Consider the following 7987-nt stretch of genomic DNA (forward strand, 5'->3'; position numbering starts at 1 on the left):
TTCCTGTGGTTCTGGGTGATGTCCATTCCGTCTTTTAGTTGTATTTTTGAAGTGGTTGTTCGAGGCAGCAAACTCTGGCGTTAACCTATGCCGCCATCTTGGTTCCTCCGAGACAGGGTTCTTATGCCTTTTTCTCCAGGATAGTCAAGTGGCTTTTACTTTCTGTGCCCCATAGTATGGAAAAATTTATGTCATGATTCATTATTCCTACATATGCTTATGTATATTTGTTTTATGAAATAAAAGTTTTGTGAAATAACACTCAGTCTTACTATAGGTACTGCTCAAGACAGACTATATGATTTGTAGGGTCCAGTGCTAAATGAATATGTGAGACCTTGTGAAAACACACACACACACACACACACACACACACACACACAAAACAACAACAGGGAAAAGTGCTGTTAAAGGTACTTAAATATATACTCTTTCCTTTCTTCCATGGTCTCTCTCTTTCTTGACTTGTCATAGTGTTTTTTTTTATTTGCTATTATTGTCATTTTAAGTAAGGAAAATGAAATGTTAACATTTTGTATTGTGCAATGCCAGTTTTAAGTGCAAAATATAAGAGCATTTAACTCACAGGCAGAATCACCAAAATTACACAATTTATGTATCCTAGGTCATACTTGCATATCCACTTTTTTCTTATCAGAAAAATGGAAATACTATCTAAAACTAAATTAACTGTTTATTCCACTTCTTGATATGGACACATTCTACCAACATTTGCTACCTTAGGATACTGACAAGGAGGGGAGTTCTGAGCAGAGAAGGAGCCACGGGTGCTTTATGTTCCCCTTTTCTTCTATGACCTCGTTTGATTGATTACTACAGGAAGTAACAGGAGTAGAGAGAGTACTGGATTATCCTTGGTCTTTTTTATTTCTTAGAATGCCATTGCCTTCTTTCTCCCTTGGGAGCAAGTTCATTTTTTCATAGAAAGTGTGTCCCCTAAGGGGGCAGTCTGCAACCCTGCTATTCCTTACTCAGATGCAGACATAACATGCTTATCTCATACTCACTTTGAGTCTCAGCACACTGTCATGCATTGTGAGTCCACCTGAATTCTATACTCATGGAACATTGCAAACTCTAGACATGAATGGGGACAAGGAACCACGGCCACATTTATTGTTTATATAGCCTCTCCTTATGAACATGCTCCCTTGTCTCCATGGCCTTCACTGATAAAACACAAGTTCAAAGATATAACATTATTAACAAACTCAAGATGGTGATAGCTGAGCATTAAGCCAAGTGGGGGTCCCTTCATAGAATGGGGCCTGTGCAACTGCTCAGGTCACATGGCCAAGAAGCTGACTCTGGTACCATGAACTATCTTCTGTTTTCTTATATTTCATTCAAAAACACTAGTTGCAACCTATTAGGTTGATGTCATAATTCACCAATGGGTCATGACTGGCTGATTAGAGAACCTGCCATTAAAAGTATATATGGTAAGGCCATTAGAAATCTGGACTCCAGAGTCAGATTGCTGTACCAGAATCCTGCTTCTGCCACTCTTTCTATGAACATTAGAATTCTTCTGTTTTTCATATGTAAAATGTTGCTAGTAGTAATTACTTCATAAAGTTGCTATGGGCATTGAATGAGTTAATACATATAATATGCATAGACTGAAGTTTGTCATATAATAGGTATCCAATAAGTATTAGTTAACTGTCATCATTATTAATATTGTTATCATTAGTTACATCTTGCTCTAGGTAAATGCTGAAGAAAAATATTTCTTGACTGAACAGTAAGCATTTCCACTTACTCTACAAAAGATATTTTCTTAGGTTTACCAATACTTGTGTTTTATCTTGACTCGAAAGAAGTATGTGAATTATTATAATGATGAAGTGAAAATTAATTCATTATCAAATTTAATATCATGGAAATACTTAAAAATTTTAGCTTAATGAAAAAAATCCAATAAAGATTACTTATTTCTGTTCCCCCTCCCCAGATTAACACAAGTGAATTATTAGTATTTCTCAGTTATCAGTTAAGAAAGAAGCAAGGATATCTGAAATATATCATTTCTTGAGGTTCAGGAGCCAGAATTATTCCTTTTGGAATGAAATTATTAGATGGCGTAATGATATTATTTCAACCATAGGTTAAAATGCTCGACAAGGATGTTTTCTATTTTTTCAAAAAGCTAGCATACATAGATTTTTGTTATAGGTACCAACTAAATCCCTTAGTCATAACACTAAATGAAGAGTCCAGAATCTGGTGGAACCTCAGTTAATACCTGTTGTTGGAGTAACATTAAATCAAAGTGAGCAAAATGTTGGCTGATTGTCTTGATTTGTTTGAATATTTTTCCTTGATAGTTTCATAAAAAATAATATTTTTGTACCTAAGTTGCATATTTCTCATAATCAATTGAGGCTATTGAGATGGTTTTCCTACTGATGGTTTGGCATTTTACATTTACTTGGTTCTCTCAAATTTAGCACTACATTGATATATGTTCATTTTGTAATGAATGTTTATATCAACTGCTGTTTTGTGATCAGGTAATCTTAAAATGGAGTTCAATAGAATCATTTAAATGGATTTATCTCAGACCATTTTAATAAAAATTGAAACATAGTAGATATTGCAGATAAAATATCTTATAAGAATATTTGTTTTTATCTATCATTATTGATAGTAGTTCCTTGAATTGTAGGATTCATGCATAGTCAAAGAAGATAGGCTAAACTGAGTATAATTGTAGCTTCTATTTTATGTTAAGATGGAAGCTTAGCTGCCAATCAAAGCTAAGTTATATCTTTAGCAAAACATCAACTCCGATAAAAATTTATCATCCTCTTATAAAAGTACTATGGAGCCTATATAAACACCTGAAATGCTAAGCATTCAAGAGATCTCACTTTGATTGTCTAAAGCAAATAGAAGCATACTAATCTATAAAATGCTGAAACAGTTAAATTGAAAACACACTCAAGCAGATTTAACGAACAGTTCAGGGATATTTCCTGTGCCAATTAGATTAGAAGAAAAACAGTTCAATCCCTTCATTCAGGATGACTGATTGGGACTGATTTTTACATTTGCACTTCATGTCACTTTACCCTGAGTGAGGACCACAATTCACAGAATCACTAGCATCTGTCTCACCATTAGATTAGCTTTGAAAGTGGTGATACTTGCTTTATACTTATAGTAGTATTGGCATCGTTAAGCTTATTATTTTACAGCATATTTTTGCTAATAGCTGGAAATTAATGTTGGAACCTTAGAGTACTAAATCTGTAATTTAGTAATAATTGGGATTAATAACCAAGTTTTGAAAATGCATATTCAGTTCATTTTTATATTCATATTTGAGCTAGGTATTTAATTCCTTATGTATATTCTCTATATATAATTTGTAAACAGATATTTAGAGAATTAGTTTAGTCTTCCATCTCAAGTTTATCAATTGCAGATAGAATTTGAAAATGTATAATCCTGCTTTCTCTTTAGCCTCTGGTTTATTAGATTCCCCACATGAATTCTTAGTAGTTTTCTGAAGCTAAGGAATCTTTTGTTTCTTTATCTGAGGTGATTATTCATTACCATACTATATAGAATAATTTAACTGAGGTGGACAAGTTAAAGGAGCCTTGTTTCCTAGGTTGGGTGCTGCCCTGTAGGCTTCTCTTCTTCTTGCCCTGTCTCCTTCCACTGTTACTTCCAGCAGCCAGATTACCATGTTGTAATTCATTTAAGTATTTTAGCTAAAGTACAAGCTCCAATAAATGTCTGTGTAGCAAGAATGATTGGTATTTTTATGAAATACAGTTCTGGTTACTTTGGTATTATAAAGATGAAGATGAACTGTTTTGGTTAAACTTGACCATGAGTGAACAGGAATTGTTTGAGTTTCTACAAGAATGCTAAGATTCTTCTAGACATGTTTGTGCATTAAGGATGGGTTTAGCAACAGCTTTAGGCTGCTGACATCTGTGACAAATTTATTGGAAGGCAGGAGTCAGAAGACATGGGATTTAACTATCTTTTATCCCTTATGAACTCCATTGCCTCACGTCTCTGACTTTGTTTGTTTGTTTATTTGTTTGTTTGTTTTTAGGGCTATGGTCTCTCTTCTCTACTTCACAGCCAAATCATCTTGAAAGAGTGGTCTATACTGCTTGTCTGTCACCCCAAAATATAATCTGATTTTCATGCTCTATTAAAGTTACCTTCACCTGGTTGACCAGATCATTGGGATGCCAAAGCTAGAGGACACTTTTTCATACTGATGACTCCTTATTGTTGACTTTCACTTTTCCCATACCTTCCTTGACAGCTCACTCTCTTATTTTTTTTCTCATACCTTTATTTTCAATCTTTGCTTCTCTTCTGCCATCCCTTAAATATTGTTTCCTAGAATTCTGTCCCCAACCACCTTCTGTTCTCATCCAGACCTATTATTTTATCTACCAACTGTATTCTGATGGTTCCCAAATCTGCATCCTTATTCTAGAACTTTATCCTAGTTAACAGATTTACATTTCCAACTACTTTCTTGACATTTCTATCATGGTGCTCCCAGGTGATCCACACCATAAGATCAAAACTAAATGTATCATTTCACTTCTTACACCTCTATTCTCTTCTTTCCCTGGTCTTAGCAAATAACACTACTACCCACTTAGACACCTGGACCATAAACCTTAGAGTCCCCCTTTGCATCTTTCCTCTCTCTCACCTCCTACATCCAGGCATTTATAGAGTTCTCTCGTATGCCCCCTTCTGTCAATCGCACTGTCATTGCGTTCATTCAGGATATCCATGTCTACTGTAGTGCCAAAATCAAGCAGAGCAGTGCTTGTCCCACCACCACAGAATCATGTGCTTCAGAACCTCCTGGCTCATATTTCCATGCTTTCTTTCCCATTCCATTGCTTTGCATTCTCCAGGCTACCAGCCTTTTGGCACTTCAGCCTGACCTATATTCCAAGCTTCAGCTAATCTTCACTCTGACCTGGTATCTTCACCTCCACAGTATGGTCCTAGAGTGACACCATCCATGTCTGCCTCTCCACACACACCCTGACATGAATCCTCACCCGTTTCCAAGGCACTCCCCCAGTCCTGTGTGCCCTGCTTCCAACTTAAAGTCCTTCACTTGCTCTTCATTATCTTCAGGATCAAGTTCAAATTCTTGGTCCTATCAGGCAGTGTGGTCTGAGCTATTTCCCTCCTCACCTGCCAGTCTCCAGCCTTGCAGCCTTGCGGCAGCCAAGCTTATCTGCCTGCAGTTCCTGAGTCATACCATGCAGTTTAGTCCCTCCAAGACCTTGCATACACTGATCTTTCTGTCTAGAACATCCTCCCTCTGCTCTTCAGTGATTAATTCTGTTTGCCTTCTAATTCCCAGCCTCTGTCTCTCAGAAGCCTTCTTTTCTGCCACTCCACTCCCCTTCAACACCCTTTCTTGTGCACTCTTTATAGCTGGTGTACCACTTGTTACATTTACCATTCTGTGCTGTTGATTTTTCCTTTTAAATTCCCCAGCAGACAATTAGCATCTTGAGGCCAGCACCTTGTTCATCTTTCTGTAGCTGGTATCCACCACATGTCTAACCTTGAGGAGACTCAGGGATGTGCCCGCAACCCAGGTACATGCCCTTGACCGGAATCGAACCTGGGACCCTTCAGTCCGCAGGCCGACACTCTATCCACTGAGCCACACCGGCCAGGGCTGTGCTGTTGATTTTTGCTTTTAAATTCCCCAGCAGACAATTAGCATCTTGAGGCCAGCACCTTGTTCATCTTTCTGTAGCTGGTATCCACCACATGTCTAACCTTGAGGAGACTCAGAGTAAATATTTACATATAAATGAATGAATGAATGAATGAACAAAATGTTGAGATATTTAAGAGTACTGTATTTTCTCTTTTCTACTCCATTTGTTATCATGATACAGTTGATAGAGTAGAGAAGTATTTGAAGTATGGCTAGCTCTTTTATAGACTTGAATATGCAACACAGGTCATTTGGAGGTAGTTGGATCAGCCAGAATTAAGAACAGGAATCGTGAGTGTTAGGCCACTTATTAAATAACTCAAAGTCACTGGGGTACAAAAACCAATTCAATTATTCTGATGAACTAAAAATAATTTGCAGTATACTTTTTTATAAGATTATAAAATAAAAAAGAAAAAGAAAAGCTGTATATACTTGTTAGTTTAGGTAAATATAATCAGAGGTACTTTATTATCCTCAGTCCTACCTGTATAGTATAAACTTTGGAAATTATACCAAAATGTATACAGGTTATAAACAAGTTTAAAGTAATGAATTATATATATTTCAAATAAATATGTGCTTTATTCTTGGTACTCTGAATATTTCTGATTTTGATGAAAATCGAAAACATCTGTGTCTAAAAAGATTAAAATAGAAATGTAGGGATAAGAGCTGAATTACCTGTGATCTGGGGAAATCAATGATAATAATCCTATTTATGCTTTCTGTGTACACTTGGAAAACTTACTACACCCATTTAAAGTCAAGGTAAAATAACCATGGTGGTTAAGATAAACTCTATGCAAAGAGTTAATAGTCAAATTTAAGCAGCAATTGCATAATAGTGATATTTAATATCGTAGAGTGGGAGTCAGGGAATAGAAAGAAGCCAAATATTTCAAACTGCAGTCAAGAAAACCCAGCCCTTGTAAGTATATAGATAAAGTTATTTTCATGTAATATTCTAAATTGCCAAAAAGAATCACTTGTGATATTTTTGTTTCTGTAAAGTGTTCCCACTTGCATTTATGGGCCATAATGAGACATATGGAGAAAATTAGTGATTAAAAATCATTTTGGTTATATTGCTGTACTAAGTTAGATGCACTCAGAACATTAGCTGTTATTTGGTTAGTTTTCATTCTTCCTAATGATAATATACTTTAGTTCAGAGGAGGTATGTGGGAGGATAATATACAAGTTATGGTAAGGATTAAAGGAGGATTGGCTGATATCCTCATCTCTATCTCTACCTTTGCTGAACTTCATAAAGACTGCTTCACATTGGCTCAGCTTTCAGAAGTGCTTTTGTACAATTTCAATAAGATGTTGTGATGACAACAATCTGTATCTATGAAGAGTTATATATTAGAAATTCAGTGCATTCCACATGTGAATGTAGTTTACATTACCATTAGCTAATGAAAATCATTTTTATGTCACATTCTTACCAATTTTAATTTTAATTCTACCTCTGATAACATATGTGATACTTATAAAGAGGGCATGATTTTCCTTGTTAATAGGTCTAAATATTTTTTTCTGCTTAGAGTATTATCTTATACTAGGGGCCCAGTGCATGAATTTATGCACCTTGAAAGGAACTGTGGGCTGCGAGGCTGTGGTAGGCACAGGGGCAGGTCTTGGCCCATCCTCTGCACCCCCGCACGGCCCCTCCCTCCACGGCCTCTAGTCCCCCGTCTGCTGGCAGCCCCACTCCCGCCACCACAGCTCCCATGCACTAATGGTGCTGGCCCTGCTCCTGCTCGCACCTGCTGAAGGCGAAGAATAATTGGTGCTGGCACCATCAGCGGGTGCGAGTGGCAGCTGCTGCCCTGATTGCCCCTCAGGAGCAAGGGGAGGTGGAGAAGCCCTCAGGGGTGATCGGGGCTGGCAGCCACCGCTTATACCCACTGATGGCACCGAGCGATCGGGACTAGCGCCAGGCACTGGCAGCAGGTGCAAATGCTGGGCGGGACCACAACATGCAGGAGCAAAGAATTTTCAGTAACCACAAGAGTCTTGCCCTGATGATAGCTACCAGTGCCCTGCCTTGGTTTGGCACCCCGCTCACCTGCTCCACTATCCTGCTGCAGCCGACATCCGCCATGTTTCGTGCAAACCCCCTGGTCATCAGCACATGTCATATTGACTGGTTGTTCAGTTGTTCCAGTTGTTCCGCCGTTTGGTCTATTTGCATATTAGCCTTTTATTATATAGGAC

General features: G+C 37.6%; 1 protein-coding gene and 1 pseudogene across 1 annotated transcript in view; one reads left to right on the forward strand and one right to left on the reverse strand.

Annotated features, from left to right (window-relative positions):
* The window catches only part of LOC102260212, a 33348-nt pseudogene extending 25474 nt beyond the window's left edge, over positions 1–7874 (reverse strand).
* DCDC2 (doublecortin domain containing 2) overlaps positions 1–7987 on the forward strand; it is a gene marked incomplete at its 5' end in the record, with an annotated part of 197202 nt that overhangs the window by 145040 nt on the left and 44175 nt on the right. The window lies entirely within an intron of this gene.

The sequence above is a fragment of the Myotis brandtii genome, unplaced genomic scaffold (genome assembly GCF_000412655.1).
Source record: "Myotis brandtii unplaced genomic scaffold, ASM41265v1 scaffold311, whole genome shotgun sequence".
Taxonomy (NCBI): Eukaryota; Metazoa; Chordata; class Mammalia; order Chiroptera; family Vespertilionidae; genus Myotis; species Myotis brandtii.